We start from the raw sequence: 20,677 nt of genomic DNA on the forward strand, positions 1-20,677 counted from the left end.
ATTCGCTCTTGCCACCTTACCAGAGCCTCAGCCCATCCCTAATCTCACCCAGACTCAGGGAAGGAGTGAGGGTGGAGACTGGGTCAAGACAGTCCATTGTGCAGTGTGCCCAGCAGTGAGCCTGTAGGTGGAGTGAGAACAATTCCCATTCACTGGAGGCATCAGCAGAGTCGCATCAGATGCAGGACTCCTGGTCTGCAGGTTCACTATCATGAAGACCAGGGTTTGAGTCCTGAAGTCTGATGAAGGTTCTAATCACATGCACCATGTCACCTCATTTCATCAAGGCCTGCCAGTCACAGGGTAACACCCACACTATCCTGTCCTTCCCCAGCATCGTGATCACCTTTCTAGAATTGGTGTTTTGTTTTCTCATATTCTTTAGAATGGTCCAGTTTCTGCATAACACAAGTCCTGTCCACTGAGAAGTGTTGTGTTCTTCATAGCTTTAGGACAAAGTTGACATCCTACTATCTGTCCTGTTTGCACTTTGTGGTTATGGGCTGCAGAGCACAGAGGATGATAGGGATGAAGCCTGAGAAAACAAGAGTGGTAAAACTTCACACTAGAGCAGTCCTGCTCAAAGTTCTCTTAAGGTCTTCGATTCATTGGGCATAAAAGCCAAAGTCTCTCTAGTCACCTCCAAGGCTCTACATGGTCTGGCCCCTGCAATCTCTGATTCACTTCCCACCATTTCCCTTAATTTTCTCTGCCTTGGCCACATGACTGCCACTTAGCTTTAACAACAAAGGGCCTTTGCACTTGCTGTCTACCCAGAATGCTCTTCTCTTAGATTACCTCATGGCTTGTTCTCTCATGACCTCTTCTGAAATGCACCTTTCACTGAGATCTTTCATTACCACCTGACTGTAACCTCTATTTCCAGCACTGCTCACCCTCCTTCCAGGTTTCATGGGTCTCTGCAGCACTTATCTATGTATCTTTACACATCTGACTGTACATGCCATATGTCAGTATCAACTGATCGATCCTCCCCCAGGAAATGAAAGTCCCATGAAGACATGACTCTTTTCATTGCTAAATTCTCAGTAACTTGAAGAGTACCTGCCATAAGATACCTTCTGTAAAAATCAGCTGAATGAATGAATAAATGGGTTATAGTGCATCTTTGGGGCTTTTTTGTTTTGTTTTTATTGTTTGAAATTCATTGAGGGTATAAAGAATTAGGTTATACTGATTGCATTTGTTAGGTAAAGACCCTCTACTTGTGTCCCACCCCCAAGTGGTGTGCCATACACTGTGACCCCCAAACCCCTCCCTACTTCCCTCTCCCTCATTCCCCTATCTTCCACCTTGTATTATCTCATCTACCACCTTCATATTAAAACTGACACATTGGATTCTTGGTTCCCCATTCTTGTGATGCTTTACTAAGAAGAACATGTTCCACCCCCATACAGGTTAATATAAAAAATACAAAGTCTCTCTCTTTTTTAATGGCTGAATAGTACCCTATGGTATATATATACCACAACTTGTTAATCCATTCCTGGGTTGGTGGGCATTTAGGTTGTTTTCACATTTTTGTGATTATAAATTGAGCTGCAATGAACAGTCTACTGCAAATGTCCTTATGATAAAAGGAATATTTTCTTCTGGGTAGATGCCCAGTAATGGGATTGCAGGATCAAATGGGAGGTCTAATTTGAGTTCTTCGAAGATTCTCCATACTTCCTTCCAAAAAAGTTGTATTAGTTTGCAGTCCCACCAGTCCAACTGACAGTATGAAAGTGTTCCCTTCTCTCTACATCCACACCAGCATCTGCAGCTTTGAGACAGTGATGTGGGCCATTTGCACTGGGGTTACATGATATCTCGGGGGATTCTGATTTGCATTTATCTGATGATTAGGGATGATGAGTATTTTCTTATACATTTGTTAGCCATTTGTCTGTCTTCTTTAGAGAAGGTTTTATTCATGTCTCTTTCCCAGTAATATATGAGATTGTTGGATCTTTTTATGTTGATTAATATGAATTATACTACAGATTCTAGTTATCAAGCTTTTGTCCAATTCATAATATGCAAACATCTTTTCCCATTCTGAAGATTATCTATTTACTTTGGTTGTTGTTTCCTTAGCTATACAGAATGATTATTTTGTTTTTATGAGGTATAATCAACATGGTCCCCTCCTATCTTCAGTTCTCCTAGGCAAGAAGATTGATATAGGGTAGCTTTTATTATCAAACAAAGCAAGCTTATTTACCAGTAAGAACTAGTGTGTGTGTATGTGTGTGTTTTGAGGTGGGGTCTAAATGTGTTGCCCAGGCTGAAGTGCAGTGATGTGACCATAGCTTGCTGCTGAGCTCAAGTGAACTTCCTGTTTCAGCCTCCCTAGTAGCTGGGACTACAGGTATGAGCCACCATGCCTGGTGATAAGTATTCCATACAGTAGAAAATGAAAACGCTTGAAGTAACACTTTAGTCTTGACATTTAAGTCAGTCTGTGAAGAAAATGAGCTACACTAAACACATGGCTTATCACCTCAGCCACTATTGATATTTGGGGCTTACTTAGTAATAAACTTAAGCAATAAGGCAAAAGATTTGTAATTGGAAAACTATATAACAATGGTGAAAGAAACTAGAAAGTCATCCCATATTGGGGAATTGGAATAATTAATATTGTTAAAATGTCTGTGATATACAAATTCGACATAATTCCTACTGAATTCCCAGTGGTATTTTTACAGCAGCAGAAAAGACAATCCTGAAACTTATATGGCGCTTCCTCCCCCGCTTCCGGAGTCCACTCGCTCCCTAGCTGGTGCCATTCCTTGTGGCCCCAGATCCCCAGGAGGCCTTGGAGGAGGGTGTGACCACAAGATGGTGGACCTCTCGCTGCTCCAGGAGGACCTAAAAGAGGATACAGACAGATCCCTCGACTTCATCTCCCAAGATGAAATGCTGATGCCACTGGGGGATTGGACAAGAATGCTGCAAGTGAGGACACTTTTGGCAGACAAATGGTGGCCAGGAGTTTGCTGGATACATTGAGGGAAGTCTGCAATGAGGAAAGGGATTGTATTGCTGTTTTGAAAAGAATTAACAGTTTCAGAAGCAACTGTGAGAGTGGAGCTGATGCGACAGGTACCTCACTTTGCATTGTTTTGTCAAGAGAACCAGTCTTCAATATCATATACTTTTTCCAAATACTTACTACCTGTTGTGGTTAGATATCTTGCAGATCAGAATAATCAGGTGAGGAAGACAAGTGAGGCAGCTTTGCTGGCTCTGCTGGAGCAGGAGCTAATTGAGCGATTTGACATGGATACCAAATTGTGTCTGGCCCTCATAGAGCTAACTGCCCCAGATAGCGATGATGATGTGAAAACAGAAGCCGGGGCTGTAATGTGCAAAATGGATCACAGGGGTGGGAAGGATATTACAGAGCGTTTCATCTTCCCTAGGTTTTGTGAGAGGTGCTGTGATTGCAGAATGTTTCATGTTCAAAAGGTCTGTGCTGCCATTTTTGGAGATATTTGTAGTGTAGTTGGCCAGCAAGCTACTCAGGAATGTTACTGCCCAGATTTTTCCAGCTTTGTTCTGATAACATATGGAGAGTCTGGAAGGCTTGTGCTGAATGCTTCATGGTGGTTTCGTGTGCAACACATCAGGAAATCCAAGGAGCTAAATTATCAGCACTATTAATCTGATCAGTGATCCTTCACGTTGGGTTCACCAAGCTGCTTTGCAGTCTCTGGGAGCTTTCATACCTACTTTTGCTAATCCATCTAGCTCAGGCCAGTATTTTAAGGAAGAAAGCACAAGTTCGGAAGATATGTCAGTAGAAGACAGAAATAGGATCAGAGATCCAAAAGTCCCAGAGGATGTGCAAATCAGGCCAGAAGATGTTCCTTCCAGGCTCAGGAAGGAATTCCACTGTTCAACTGGAGGACACAGTGGAAGCCCATGCTGCTGAAAATTCCAGGGAATGTCCCTGTGTGGACAGCTCATCACTTTGTACCGTGTCCTCAGAATCTAATCAGGAAGCAGCTATTAATGGGAAAGATTAAAAAAAACTGGAAACTACAAATCTACATTACAACCTGAGGTTGACAACAGTTCATAAGACTCAGCTGTCTTAGATCAGGAATTGTACAACCCCTTCCATTTCTGAAGGACTCCTTCCTCCTCCTGAAATAGATCTGGATATAGAGGTTGAACAGGACTGTGGGGCAACATTCAGCCCAGAGACCAGCGAAAACATCTGAAGTCCCAATGCCAGGTTTTCCAAACATCACCATGGCTACCAAAAAGGAACTTAAAGAAATGATAGAAAATCTGGAGCCTCACATTAATGGTCCTGATGTTAAAGCCCAAGTGGACATGCTGTTTACAGCACTGCAAGCTTCTAGCCTGGACGCTCAGGAAGAGACTGTCAGTACAGAAAAGGAAAGTGTTTTGCAAGATGAACTGGGTCGTATGGACTCTGCTCCCTGCTACATTCATTAACTGATTCAGACTTGAGCACCAGCAGCAGTTTTAGCCCTGATGAAGAAAGCAGGACTAAACTATAAGATATTGTGCCCCAGGCTTTATTAGATCAATATTTGTCTATGACTGACCCCTCTCATGCAGATGGTTGACACTGAAATTGCTAAGCACTGAGCATACAGCCTCTCAAGTGTGGCCCTGACACTCAGCAGACAGAACTGGCACTGCCTCAGAGACCTATGGGACTCTGGCGTCAGACATGCAGTGGAAAATTTGCAGAACTTTAGTTTTCTCCACCCATGAGCTTATGGTTACTCTCGGAGACCATTTGACAGCTGCGGATCTGGTTCCAATTTTTAATGAATTTTTAAAAGACCTTGATGAAGTCAGGATAGGTGTCCTTAAACACTTACATGATTTCCTGAAGCTTCTTTATATTGACAAAAGAAGAGTATATGTATTTTTTTTCTTTGCAGTTTTTGGCCAGGGCTGGGCTTGAACCCACCACCTTCAGCATATGGGGCCAGTGCCCTACTCCTTTGAGCCATAGACACTGCCCTTTATTAACTTGATGAGTTTTAGGTGACAGATAATAGTAAAAATTGGTGGTTTCAAGCTGAACTGGCTGAACAGCTAATTTTACTTCTAGGGTTATATAGTTCCAGAGACGCTGATGACTATTTATGTCCCTTGCTCTGAATCTGTGTGCGACAAAGTTGGTCAGCGAGATGGTGAAGAAGCAGCACACAGCCATACTTCTGATGTTCAGAGTGGATCTCATCAATGAGCTGGTGGAGAATTTTGGCAGAGGTCCCAAGTGGTCAGGCTGGAAGGCGTTTGTCCTTGTCTGCCAGACTGTCATTGATGATGACTGTCTTCCCGTGAACCAGTTCACTGTGTATCTGATACCACATCTGTTCACCTTAGCAAATGACAATGTTCTAAAGGTGAGAGTGCTGCTTGCAAAGACACTAAGGCAAACTCTACTGGAAAAAGAATATTTTTTGGCGTCTTCCAGCTGTCATCAGGAAGCTGGGGAATAAACCATCATGGCTCTTCAGATGGATTGTTACAATGACGTCAAGTATTCTGCAAGCATCCACCCTGCCAGTACAAAATCTCTGAAGATGCCATGAGCACAGCTTACTCAACCTAGTAGAAGGCTTGAGCTTTGATGTCTTTCCTGCCTCCACAAGAGCCGAAGTTTGTTGAGTGATCTGCAGTGGCTTGCTGGAGAGAAAGACCTTCCTCTCTTGCAAACTTAATTTCAGATGCAAATTGCCTACACCCAATACTGGGGATTTTAAGAGTCAAGAGAAAGTACAGCAAACATGATCTAATCTTGACTTTAAGAGAAAATAATTTCTCAGATGATTCTAATTGTCACTGAGGCCTTAAATCCTTCTGTTTTCCTGCCTGAATGAAACTTGAATTGGCAGAACATTTTTCTTATGGAGGGGAACAAGACCCTAGAGACCTGTATTGCTTTCTCCTGATTTTATTTAATGGCCAATAAATGAAATTCTTACAGCCTGAAGGCAAATGTGCACCCAGAAGTGAAAGAGACCTTTGGGATTAGCCCTGACGATTTTCTCCCAGGCACAAAGACCTGTTGGGTTCTTTGGCCAGCTGTCCAGCCTAGCCCTAAGTGTGAATAGTTCCTGACATGTGTAAATGGGAAAGGAGTTTTTTTTTTATTTCTCCTAAGGGCTTGATGCTTACAATAAAGCAGTAGAATCTGATTGTAACTCTTCAATGCAGCATATTGCTGTACACACTGATGGAACATTTGCTGAATATCTATGTCCTGATTTTTTCATGCTGGTCATGACCTGAAAGAAATTTATTAGCACATATATTGTATGTTAGGTGTCTCTAACTCGATCAAGATCAGCTCTGAGGTATAACTTTTTCTTCACATATTGTATATATCTGTGACCACTCGTGGGAGTGCTACAGTCTTTAGTCATGCTGTTTAAGACTGTTGTGACACAAGTTATTTTGTTCAAATAAAATTTATAAATAAGGTTTTTAAAAAAGTATATTACAAAGATACAATATTCAAACAGTATGGTACTGGCATAAAAACAAACATCAATGGACCAGAATAAAGAGCCCAGAAATAAACTCACACATATAGTCAATTGATCTTTGAGAATGGTACCAAGAATTTACATATACAATGGGGGAAAGAATAGTCTCTTCAAAAAATTATGCTGGGAAAATTAGAATCCACATACAAAAAACTGAAACTGGATGCTTATCACATACCATACATAAAAGTAAACTAAAAATGGATATAGAACTGAGATGTAATACTTGGAACCATAAAACTTCTAGAACAGTGGTTCTCAACCTTTCTAATGCCGCAACCTTTTAATACAGTTCCTGTGGGTTATGACCCACAGGCTGAGAACTGCTGTCCTAGAAGAATACATAGGGAAAAATCTTGACATTGGCCTTGGCAATGATTCTTTTGGATGTGACATCAAAGGCACAGGCAATGAAAGAAAAATTATATCAAAGTATAAAAAGCTTCTACAAAGAAAAAAGGAACAATCAAAATAAAAAGGTGACCTATGGAATGAGGAAAAAAGTAAAGGAGAACCATGTATTCTATATGAGGTAAATATCTAAAACATACAAGGAACTCCTATACCTCAGAAGGAAAAAAAACCCCAAGTAACAAAAGATTAGTCAAAGGAACAAAATGGACATTTTTGCAAAGATGGCATACAAATGAGCAGCAGGCCTAAGAGAAGGAGCTCGACATCATTAATACTGAGGGAAATGCAAATCCAAACCATGACATCACCTTACACCTGTTAGAATGGCTATGCTCACAAAACAAATGAACAAGAACAAACAAAAAGCCCAGATAACAAATGGTGGAAAAGATGTGGAGAAAAGGACAGCCCTTGTACATTGTTGGTGGGAATGTAAATTGGTATGGCCACTGTGGCAAACAACATGAAAATTCCTCAAAAACACACTTTTGGTAACTACTACGGCACATGGCAGCTCTCAGGATTTTAGCCCTTTGGGCCAGAAAGCAGATGTGACAGCTGTTCTCAAGGCCATGTGAGAGACTCAAGCTGAGTTCCTTGGATACCTGTGATTTCCATCCTCAAGGGCCTCAGAGTCAGAGGTAAGGTAGTAACAGAGCTGGCACAGGGCAGTGTACTTACTCTCACCTCCTCTCTTCCCTTAACTTTTATTTAACCTGTGGTAAATGTTTTCTTTAAGAGAACCAGATTCGGATTTTTATACAGAATTTTGTAGTAAAATAAAACTTGCTATAGTAAAAAAATAAATACTGCAAATATGATCTAAACTCTCACTTCTGGGTATGCATCCAAGGGAATTGAACTCAGAATCTTGAATGCACTCTCATATTCAGTCTGGCCTGATGGAGAAACTGTAATATATACATACAATAGATTATTCAGCCTTAAGGAAGGAAATCCTGCCATTTGCCATAACACGGATGAACCTGGAGAACATTGTACTCAGTGAAATAAGCCAGACAAGGACAAACACTACACAATGCCACTTACACAATAAATCTAAAGTAGTCAAACTTCCTGGAGGCAGAGAGTGGAATGGTGGTTGCCAAGGGTTGGGGAAATGGGGAGGTATTAGTCAAAGGGCACAAAGCTTTGGTCATACAAAATGTTTAAGTCCTCAAGAGCTACTGTACAGGTTAGTGTCTATACTTAACAATGCTGTGTTGTATATTCAAAAATTTGATAGAAGGGTAGGTCTGATATCGTATGCTTATCACACAGAAAATTAAGAACAATAAATAAAATGGTGGGAGGAAACTTTTGGAAACGATGATTAGGATTATGGGATAGATTGTGATGATAGTTTCTACAAACCCATCAAGTCACATACATTAAATATAGACAGCTTTTTCTATGTTGATTGTACTTCAATAAAGTGATTTTCTAAAAAAAGTTTCTAAACACTGCCAAATGTTCCCCAGGGGACAAAAATCCCTTCAATTGAGAACTGCCCCAATTGTATCTTAGTTCATATAGAATAGAACTTAATTAACATTAAATGATACTTCCCATGAGTTCCTACAGTTCTCTATGATCAGTAAAATCGGGGCAGCCAACTTAGACCTTACCCAAACAATACAAGACAAAGGATTCATGATGTTTGGTATCTAGTTGACATAGCAGCAAAGCATAAACTGTAAGAGTTTCTGTTTTTAGAAGTCTCTTTTTTGGCTTCAAATAAATCAAAGAAAACCACTTATACACTTCAATTATTTGAGAGAATAAATATATAAGAAGGAAAAAAACCAGGAAAACTCAAGTCTGAATGAAATTATTTCTCACACCCTGCTGTGTTAGAGTCCACCCACTTTTATCCAGGTCTGTGGTTGATCTTATTTCTTCTACCGTTTTATAGCTCTAAATAAATTTTTTAAAACATACATATCTTGATGTCACAAAACTAGATCCCAAGAGGTTTCTGGAAACCACTCTCTTCACACACCAGAATTTACATGATGAATGCAATAATCATCACCATAGAACCAGCCAATACCGGCCCACAAATGACCCATTTCCTATTATTTTCCAGAGCCCCATGCACAGAATAAGTTGCTGATTCCAAAGTGGAGGAAAGTGAAATGTGTAATTTCCCTGCAGAGCTAACCTTATGGATGAAAAGAGGCTGAAGATGCCTGCAGGGAATTCAGGCGATTTCTATTATAGTGCATCATTTCCCACTGGCTTTGACCTGTAAGAAAACTGGGCCTTTCTGCTGCTTTCATTATAAATGGAGTTTGTAATAAAAATCTCTTATTACTATAGAATCTAAGAGTAGTTGCCCAGCCCAGCTCCACAGTCATGCCTTTTCCATCAATGAAGTGGTTGTCTAGCCTATGCTTAAAATATTTTCCTCTCCAGATGTTCATTACTTCTTAAGAAAGCCTATTTTGCTGGCGCAGAGTTTTAATTACTAGAATATCTTTCTCTATTATAAAATGAAATTTGTGACTTAGAAAGCAATGCCCAGTGAGTTTCTCCTGCCACATTAAAGGTCTTCAAATATTTAAAATACGCATGATCTCTTGCCCCTAGATTTTTCTTTTTGTGTGAACAGCAAATATTGTAGCAAATGTAGTTTATGAGAATTTTCTTCACCTATTTTGTCTGACGTACAGTGAAGAAATTCTCCCTCACAATTTTCCGTTTTAAAGTGATTATGAATATGTTAATTTGCTAGAATAAAGACAAAGGTTAATGGTTGCTGTCAATTAAAATATATTGTACATCTTAAAATTAGTACATTACACTTTAGTGTTCATTATTGGAATTATCAAAAGCTGAACAGATGTATTAAAAATAAGTTAAATAAACCTTTCACTTTAGTTTCATATAAAACAAGCAAATGAAGAAAAGACATTCTCTTAAATTTAACTATCAAAATAGACTGGCAGGTGTATTTTGATTCATGCTTAATAGGAGTAGGAGTAAAGTAGGCAGTATCTTAGATGGAAATATTAGCTGTGTTTTGTGTGTGACCTTGGATGAGTTACTTAAGTTGACTTATCTCTAGGATGAGATAGCAACAGTATCTCATAGGATTGTTGCGAATATTAAATAAATAATGCATGTAAAAGTAGGAAAACAGTGCCTGATACACAGTAAGTGATCAATACAATTTATTATTATTAGCCCAATATTTTACTCTTTATAGATCTGTCCTCTGCATAGTATGTAGTAATCATTAATAGCTTTGTCTCCAAAGCATGTATTAGTAATTTAGTAATACAGTATATGTATATATACATGCATATATATTTGTAAAGAAAATTATGCTGTTACAAAACATCACTTAAGAAGGGAGGTGTTAAAAAGATTTTTCAGGTGTGAGATATATATAAATCATATATATGATATATATATTATATCATATATATGACATTAGACAATTAAGTTCTCAAACGCATCCTAGACAAAGTGCTATATACCTCATTGCTGAATATCACTAGGGTTACCTTTGAAGGTTAAAAAATTAAAATTTATATATATATATTTTTTCAAGGTCCCACAACAACTTTGGATTATCTTCAGAATTAGAACCTTCAACTTGGCATTCACAACATCCCACATTCTGACCTCAAACCAATCTCTCCCCCCTTCCCTCCCTCCTCTCTATTCCCTCCACCTCCCTCTTCAATCTCCCCCTTCTACTCCAGCTAAACCCTCTACTCCAGCTGAATCATCATCTGAATAGTTGTGGACATTTTCGCATCTATATGCCTTGTGTCATTGGAATAGCCCATTCCACCCTGATCTGATCCCCACCTGTCCACCAAGCCACAGCTGTGTCTACCTCCTCTTGGGTCCTAGTGCCCACTCTGCCCCCAGCGTCTGCAGATCCCTTCAAAGCACAAAGCACACATCTGATCACATCACTCTTCTGCTCAAAATCCCCAAACTCTCCATTAGCCCCAGGGTAACAAACAAGCTCCTTGGCTTAACCCTATATTTGCATCTCACACCATCTTTTTGCTCTTTCCTTCTCAGTCCCTCAGACAATCTATATTGTTGCCTTCACAGGGTCATCATATGTGTGATTTCTCTGGCACCATGTCATCTTTAGGTCACGATTGAGTACAGTTTTAATAAGTGATGGTGTGACTGATTAACATCTGTCCCTGTCTGGCCTGTAAGTTCTGTGAGGACAAGTAAAGTTCCTCTGGTTCATTTGTTCTTTAACTCTATTCTATTCCTCCAGCCCCGCATGATATCTGGCACATCATAGGCATTCAATAAATACTTGATGAATTCATTAGCTTATATAATGACTGTGTTACTTTTAAGATGGAAAAAACAATAGCTGCTCCACAGTGTGGTTCATCTGCCCCACGGGGTTTTTACAAGGCTTTTATGGGGAAAAAATGAAAGGCTATGTTAGAAGGGGCATGGCAAAGAAGCCCATGAATATGAGGATTCCTCATAATAAAAATAGCTAAATAATAACTCATAACATTCTTATATCAAACATAAAACAAGTAAATTTTACTTCAAGATGGAAACCTAAGGAATTAAATGGATATCTGTGAAAAGCACTCATAAGATAGGCTATGTCAGCTAGTGATATTGAAGACTTCTGGATCATGTAAATGTGCAAATTGGGATATCAGTTAAGGGCATATTATTTTCTACCCCTGAGTCCTAACAACCCTCCGCAGTGTCCTTCTCTACCTTGTCGTGGTATTCCTGCTTGCTGTAGATTGCTGATAGGAGGCGGTAACATTCAAGGCATCCTGTCTCCTCTGACACAACGCCATTTGTCATCTTTCAGTTCCTTCTGTCTGAGCTCTCATGGCCAAACCAGAGGCTACAAACCACATTGACCTTGGCTTAGAAGATATTTTGCTGTCCCCCTATCAAATGAAGCATCCCTGAACAGAAGCATCTATTTGGTGACTCACAGGGAGAGATGTCTGTAGCTCCATTTGTAACGGTTCTGGGTATTTCTGCACACATGTGTGTTTGTGTGTACACACATGACTAGCAAGGATGCCCAAGGAAACCCAGAGAAATTACTTGTACATTTTAGTGCGTGAACTAAGTATGTTAAATCATGATCCAGAGCCACATGCTGAAGAATTTCACATGGTTTAAAGAGAAGAGCATACTTGTAGGAAAAACATTTCATTGACTGCTTATTTAATGAGAAGGAGGTGCATAGAATCAATAATTAAGGTAAAAAAGCAATTTTGGTGACTGTGATTTGGATGTAAAGATCTAATACTAGTGTCACATTCACATAGATATTTGTAAAATAGATATACTATAGATATTCTGGTTGAGATTTGAGGCTCATCAAAGCCTCTCTGTACCACACATTGTACTTATCGGCCCAGTCTCATTCTCTGCTGCCTTCCACTCACCAGTACCAGATAATGTTCTCCACGTGCTGCAGCCTCCCAGTGAATCTGCAAAGCTTCTTCATACCCCTGGTATTGTAGTACAGTGCTCTCTCTCCCAAAGAGAATAACATTGCCTGCTTCTGTATCACCTGCAGCACACTAAATTGAAAGAAAGGTGCATCAATATTTTTCTGAAATAAAGTACCTTTCTATATGCTTTTTTTTTTTTTTTTTTGGAGAAAGAGCCTCAAACTGTCCCCCTGGGTACAGTGCCATGGCATCTCAGCTCACAGCAACCTCCAACTCCCTGCCTCAGCCTCCAGAGTACCTGGGACTACAGGCGCCTGCCACAACGCCCAGCTATTTTTCAGTTGCATCTGTCATTGTTGTTTGGCGGGCCTGGGCTGGATTCGAACCCGCCACCTTAGGTGTATGTGGCTGGCACCTTAGCCACTTGAGCCACAGGCGCTGAGCCCTATATGCTGTTAAAGATTTGGAGAGGACTATGCTTAGACTGAAACTGTGTTTCAATATAATGTTTGAGCTTATATCAAGAAAAGATTGAAAAAATAAAATAATGATGTCATCACAATGTCATTGTGGATATAAGGATGACACCCTCTACTGAGTTACCAACATGGAACCAACACCTCAAGGCTTTCAATAACGAGAGACCTATTCTGCTAATTTTCAGTCTTTGATATATACACCACTTCAGAAATTTTGCCTATTTTTGTTAGGGATGTAGAAAACCATAGCCTTATATACAAAAGAATTAATCCCAATTTTAGCTTCATTAGTACCATGGTGCAATTAGCAAACTGATCAGCCATTAATTAGAATAGTATTCATAGTGCTTTATTTTACCTTTTGAAGAAGAGAATCAATACTGCCTACATTTTTGAAATTGGTTCATATATAAAGAGCAGGTCTATTCCAACTAGTTAAAAAGTTAATAAGCAAAGCTTAGGTCTCTGAGCAACACATAAAGTGAAGAAATGGATCTTTATCAATCTTCTCCCACTGGCCTGTAGAGCCTCCCAACATGAGCCATGCCGTGCTTTAATTAATTAGATCTCTTCTGTCTTACATGATGTTTCACTTTTATTAGTGGGTCATACTGTCAATTGTTAATTTTCTTCTGCTTGCTACTGCCTAATTTCTGACTATTCACTCTTTATGCCAGTCACCAAAGAATAAAGCAAGAACAAAAACCACATATCTGTTTTTATTTGTGGAATATTAATAAAAATGTTTACTGGCCAAAATCTCAGTTAATATGATATTCTGAAATTATCGGTGATACTTATTCATTCCAGTTATTCTTGTTTTAAAAATGCAGATGGTACTGGTTCCCATCTTATGACTTTACAATTATTGGATGTAACCCCAACATAAGCCAAGGAGCTCCTTAAGACTTAAGAAAGGGTTATGGCTTCTACTGAAAGCTTACCACTTTGACCACATTGTAAAGTCAAAAAAATTCTAAATTGAGCCATTCCAAGTCTTGGGTGCTTTGCTACATACTACATATTACTTATCCTTCCTAATATAATGTGTGATGTAAGTGCTATATAAACAGTTGTTATACAGTATTGTTTATATGTATTTTTCTTCAAATATTTTCTATCTCCAGTTGGTTGAATATGGATGCCAACCTAAGGATATCATAGAAAAAAATCATCCTCCAGCACTTTCTAAGGATCTATGTTTCAATGACTAAGCTTAGACAAAGTAATTGATATATTGATGTAAGCAAATATACATCAATTGCAGCTTGAAAATTTATTTTGAAATCATACATTTTGTTTGGGGGAGGGGTTTATAGGCCTTAACCATACAATAATGCCATCTGGCATTTATTTAGTGAAGTATATAGATTAGAAAACTCATTTGCCATGATCTCATAAGATCCTGTTTCTTTTTGTTCATTTTTAAAAATTCACTTGGCTGCCTGAAATTCCTTTTGTGACATAAGAGATATAAGTAAATGGACAAAATCACCATTTTATAAACATACAAGCTAAAGCACAAAGAGGTTGGAAAACATCTCAGGGCAAGTGAGTTTTGGGCGGGAAGTAGACCCAGTTCTCTCCAGTCAACTTTTTCCAAAGCAGCACCTTGTGATAATACTATGTAGATTACTGAAGCTGCTATACATTTTCCCTAATGGAATGCTTATTCTCCACACAGTAGTGTTTCTAGGGCTGCTATTTTAGAATGCAAGTTTGACTGGCAGGTAACAAAAGACAGAGCTATGTATAGACACAGCAGGTGGAAGGGGAGGGATTGGGGAAACACTGTAAGTAAGAAAACACAAAGGCAAAGGGAAAGAATATTGTTGGCAAGATAAATAGAGCAGTTAGTGGGCTGCTTTGGACGTTACTATGTTACTGAAGTAGAAGAGGGTTAAACCAGTCCTCCCCTTGAAGTCTCTTAATTTATATTGTGTTTCTAACAGGTTTGGGGATTTTATGATTTTAAGTGTAAATTAGGAAAACTTCTTAAGCAGGTCAATATTAAATAACCTCAAAATACAAATCTTATAATTTTGAAAACAAGAGACCTTCTCATTTTCCTGAAAATAAAAACAGTTGTGTGCATCTGGGGTTGCAACACTAATTAAAATAGAATTTTACTGCTGGGCTGGCAGTTCAGTGGGCAGTTAAGAATAATGTCCTATTTTTGCATTAAACTCAAAATTTAATTTATAAATATTTCTTATGTGCCCAAAGTACACGTGGCTCTGCCCAAATCATAAAGAAAATAGAATCTCTTCACATATAAGGGTTGCTTTAGATAAATTTCAGTAAGAACATAGAGTGCCTGACATAAAAGCGTTCTATTGATTATAATATAGTAAATGTATTAATAGTTCTAAAATGTATATTAAATAAGGAAAGAAAGAATACTCAAGGTCTATATAATCTATAAAAAGCTAGTATCTATCCTGTACCTGTGTCTAGATTTAGATAATATTTCTGCCTCACATCATAGGAACATTTCCTCATTGTAGATTTATAAAAGCTTGTACAAATGATGTTAAAAAAAAAAGTCTGCTACTTAATAAATCATCAGTACTACTTCCTGTATCCTGGAGAGTTTCCCGCAGAGATATAAGAACTGGGCAGATTTTACTGAGCTGATCTTGGAGAGCTACAGAAATTACAGTCCCTAGGTACAAGATGGCTGTCAACATTCTGAGCTTCCTGCCAAGCCCCGTGAATTTCATTTCTGAGGCATTATTTGGGTTGCTGCCATTTGCTTGATAGATAGACTTGATCAATATTATCAAACGTGAACAGAACAGGTTCTGTTCTCTCTCTCATCAGTGTCAGCTAAGAAACTCTGTAGTTGCATGAGTCTGAGCTCTCGAGATAACTCTTTATTCCAGCTGGATTCACTTCTTTAAATTACTTCTCTAAGGGAGAATGACAAAGAAACTACATAAAAAATTTTAAAATTAATAATATACTCTACACTGGCAGGAGGGAAGAAAGGAGGGTAACTTGGGAAGATAACTAGTATTTAGTGAGCATCTACTCATCTACTGGCTGCTGGGTGCTCTGATTTACTCTTTAAATATGTCAGATGTTTATGTCAATATTAATCATGCAAAAATTCCTACATGTCATGTCCATGTTTATTTACTTTAGAGTCAGTTATTAAAACCCCTGGGATGACTTTTGGTTTCAGCTGGAAGACAGAGAGAACTGGCAAGCACGTTGCTCCCGTTCTTACAACAGGAAAAACTCTGGGAAAACTGCGAATTAATACCCTTTTTTTTTTTTCAGGTTACAGAATAGATTTTTATTTATTTTTTACTTATCTATTTTTTAAGTCATTTGTACATAGATCATAAATACATTTATGCCATTATGGGATTCAATGTGTTGATTATTTGTACAAATTGGGCAAATTAATGCCTTTTCTTGAACCTGTCAGATAACTGAGGTTGCAGGGCCAAGAAGCAACTGGAGACAAAGATGCTTTCAGAGAGAAGCAGGACTTGAGTGGCAGCAGGAACTACCAGATGCCATATGAAGTGGTGGAAAGATTAAATCAGAAGTGTTAACCAGTTGCTAAAGGCTGAGCTGGGCCAGCTGGGAGAAGGAAGCCTCTGGGGACCACAGACTAGGGGGGATTCCCATGTCCGGGCTGGATTTTCCTTCATGAGCCCCATCAGCTCTTGGTGATCAAACCCCTGGTCACAGGACACTTGGGACTAAAGGTGATCCTAGGATGTGGGATTTTCTACTTTATAACAAGACAAGGTGGGGGCCCAACCAAGATTTCACAGGAAAGACAGTGGAGAATCCTAAGGAAACTTTGGTATGCTGCGTCCTGGTCGGGGAGAACAGCAGTACCCCCCACCCAGTGTCTGCCCAGACCACCAAAGGAAGGAGGCAGCCCCACCAAAACTACTTCAAGATCCATCTCCCTTTCCACCTGGCACTAATCCCAGCATCATGGGTAGTGTCAGCATGTGCTTAAAAAACAATCCGTAGGTACGTTAGATACCAGAAACAGTCTTTTAAACAAAGTCAGGGGAAGTGTTTTTGTGAAAGGATTAAAAAATCACCTCTCTCACAAGATTCTTGACATAGATTATAAACGTAAACAATACCGCAATTACTAAATTACCTGAACTAATCTAAACTTCCCTCAGTTTTTTGCTGCTCTGAGAAAAGCAGAGAGAGCATGTAATTTTTCATCTGAAACTTTTTCCTCCTACACTGGGTTACTCAGTTGGGATTCAAGTAGATATGCACATTTTTAAGTCTAAAATTTTAACAGGAGACGTTAAAGAAGCATACCTTTCAAGATCAAATAATTACACCTCTAACTTCCAGGGCCCAAAGAGCAGTCATATGATTCTGGTTCAGTGGAAAATGTCCTTGATATTGGCCTCCATGCTCCACCCCCCCCCCCCGCTTCACTCGTGACTCTGAATATCAAGGAGGAATGAAGACTCCACTTTAAAAAAAAAAATGGAGGGATATCAGTGAGGGAGGAAAATGTATGAGATACTTACAATCCATTAATTTTGTTCTTGGTCTAAGCAGTGCACTTATCCTCAATTACAGTATTATTTCAGGTGGTGGCTCTGCTATTTAATTTACCATTAAGAAGTTCCTGAACTGAATGGGGCCATTCTTGGTCTCTATGAAGAGTTCAGGAGGAAAAGAAGATAAAATATTTACAAGTACCTTTAATTAAAAATGCATGCAACATGAGAATGGTTTTAGTGTAATACTGCCTGTCTACTGATAGTGGCGAGCTCCATCCACCTGGGCACGTCTTCCCAGCCTTGTGCTCAGTGATGTCACATTGGCAGCCTGAAATAGGGATGTTTTCATTGGCAAATGCTACATTCAGGGATGGTAATGTGCAAATATTGCCTAATGGATATTTTCCAGTAACATAGGCTTACTACATAGATGGCTGGGGGTGATATTCCAAACTCCTGAAGGAGCAACAGAGAGGGAGATGGATTTGGGGGTTGCCACCACTGGAAGGTTGTTTTAGTGTCTTGGCCTCATGGTCATATGCTGAACCACTTTCTGGATGTATTTTTCACCTTAGTGAATAATGTCATAAATTATCTCCCATAGGGTTAAATTTTGGCTCCCCTAAAGACATGTCTACATAGAAATCCCTAGAATCTTTGAGTGTATCCTTACTTGGAAAAAGGGTCTTTGTATATATAACTGGTCAAGAAATTTGGAATAAGATCATTCTGGATTACTCAAGGAGGTGCTAACTCCAATGACCAGTGTCCTTACAAAAGACAGAAGGGAAGAAAACAAAAATTCAGAGGAACAGAAAGTGTGAACACAAAGGCAGAGACTGGAGTGACGTAGCCACAAGCCAAGGAACGAGCCACCAGAGAAAGAGGCAAGGAGGGGTTTTTCCCAGAATGGCCAGAGACGGGTGTGGATCTGCCAACACTTTATTTCCGACTTCTAGCCTCCAGAAAGATGAGAGAATAAATTTCCGTTCTAAGCCATCACCTGAGAGTAATTTGTAACGGCAGTCATAGGAAATAGAACAAGGACCAATGAGGATCAATATTTATTCAATTTTTTAAAGACCCAGGCTATTAGAGATCCACTAATTTAAAAGATACAAAGATCAGGCATCTTCTTTTGTCCTCTATCTTTGCGTGTAATTCTCTGCAGAATAGCCCTCTCCCACATCTGTCGCCAGGATGGGAGTTTGACGAGAGACCTGCTTTCAGTATCTGCTCCCTGCCTCATCTTTCTCGCGCAGCTGAAATGACACCTCCTAGCTGGCGTACTCCCCACCCCTACTCAGCAAATGTTGGCTCTGTGCTAATCTGGGGTTTTCTCAGCAGCTAGCAGGGTGTGATTGATACCAAACTGTGACAATTTAAGCGAGAGAGAAATATCACTTTAAAGAGGAAATGCCAAACATGACCAAATAAAAGCTGAAGAACAAGTGCGACACGGGACAGCAGCCCCAGAACTGTCAGGAGAACGTGAAAAGGGGAAAATCTGTATTTTGCATATAACGGAGGCTTCTGGTTCTTCAGACTTGGCTCAGGCCATTTTTACCCTCACTCTCAATGTTTCCAGGCATAGAAATTGCTTGTGTTCCTGGACACTTTCAGTAAATATTTACTTGACGTGGACTTGGCCATTCAGATGATGGTGTGAGTGGCTATAAAATCTCTTTTCCTTTTGACTCAGGAATTCTACTTTATGAATCTGTCTTAAGTTAATTACCCAAGATCCATCTTTAAGACATCATATATGTGAAGATATTGATCTCCACAGAGGATAGAAAGGAATCTAAATGACCATCAGGAGACTTATTTATTAGTGAGTAAAACATGAATTTGAAAATAACTAAGCAGCCACTAAAATGGTATTTATGAAAGCCAGGTAGCAACATAAAAGATGTTCAATATTTCATATAAATAATGACAAGTGAATAAAACAGAATATCACTTGGTAAACAATTTACTATGAATGTATGTATAATATATTTGGAGCAAATATTAATATTATGTCGAACTAATTAGCACAAATGCAGTGGCTTGAAAAATGCCCATTTATTAAAATTCTATGTCAGAAGTCTGGGGATAACCTGGATTTTCTATTTAGAGTCTGAAAAGGCCAAGCCAAGATGTTGGCTGGGCTTGGTTAGGTTCTTATTTAGGATATATGGGGACAAATTTGCTTATGAGCTCATTTGTGAGTATGAATATCAGTTGGTAGTAATTTGTAATGGCAGCCACATGAAATTAGAAATTTCAAAAGCCATCTTCTCATGAAATGAGTGACTTTCTCATTCGGTTTGTTAGCAGAATTCAGTTCCTTGTGTCTACAAGACTGAGGTCTCTTGTTATTTGCTGGGTCTAGCTGGGAGCCTGTTCTCTGTAGGCTACCCACAGTCCTCCTCCTGTGGTTCCCTCCATCTTCAAGCCAGGAATGGTGCATGGAATATTCACATGTCTCAAATCTGACTTCTTTCCTTTCTCCTCTGCCTTTTAAAGGGCTCATGCGATTAGATCAGGCTCTCATAGATAACCTCTGAATTTTAAAACTTAAGTAAATCTGCAAAGTCCCTCCATAGCAGCAGCACCTAGATTACTATTTAATTGAATTATCAGGATGGAAACCTTAGCAGGGCCATCTTTAGAATTCAAACTATCATGGCTTCGCCCCTGTAGCATAGTGGTTATGGTGCCAGCTGCATATACTGAGGCTGGTGGGTTTGAACCCAGCCCGGGCCAGCTAAACAACAATGACAACTGCAACAAAAATATCTGGGCATTGTGGTGGGTGGTTGTAGTCCCAGCTACATGGGAGGCTGAGGCCAGAGAATCACTTGAGCCCAAGAGTTTGAGGTTGCTGTGAGCTATGACACCACAGCACTCTACCAGGGGTGACATAGTGAGACTATCTAAAAAATAAAAATAAAAGAATAATTCTACCTATCCATCTATCTATGCTATACCTATTTTCCCATAAAAAGAGGATTTCCCCATGAAAAATCTGATATAGATATAATTAGCAAAGGAAACAGTTAAAAAAATCAAGTCAATAAGAAGTATGGAATAAAACATCATATATAAGAGGATCTATCTATACATGCATCTATTTTCATAATATATAAAGAACTCATACAAATATAAACATAACCTGATTTTTAAAAATGGGAAGAGAGACTAAACAGACATTTTTACGAAGGAGACATAAAATGGCCAATAAGGTATAAGACAAGGTACTCAACATCACTGATCATCAGGGAAAAGCCAGTCAAAACCACAATGTTAGGGTGATT

At 39.2% G+C, this 20,677-nt stretch overlaps 1 pseudogene; it reads left to right on the forward strand.

Moving 5' to 3' along the window:
- Nucleotides 1–2,850: 2,850 nt before the first annotated feature.
- On the forward strand, nucleotides 2,851–5,617 carry LOC100948524 (annotated as a pseudogene).
- Nucleotides 5,618–20,677: the final 15,060 nt, after the last annotated feature.

Source organism: Otolemur garnettii, unplaced genomic scaffold (assembly GCF_000181295.1).
Source record: "Otolemur garnettii isolate 467f Iridium unplaced genomic scaffold, OtoGar3 scaffold00057, whole genome shotgun sequence".
Classification (NCBI taxonomy): domain Eukaryota; kingdom Metazoa; phylum Chordata; class Mammalia; order Primates; family Galagidae; genus Otolemur; species Otolemur garnettii.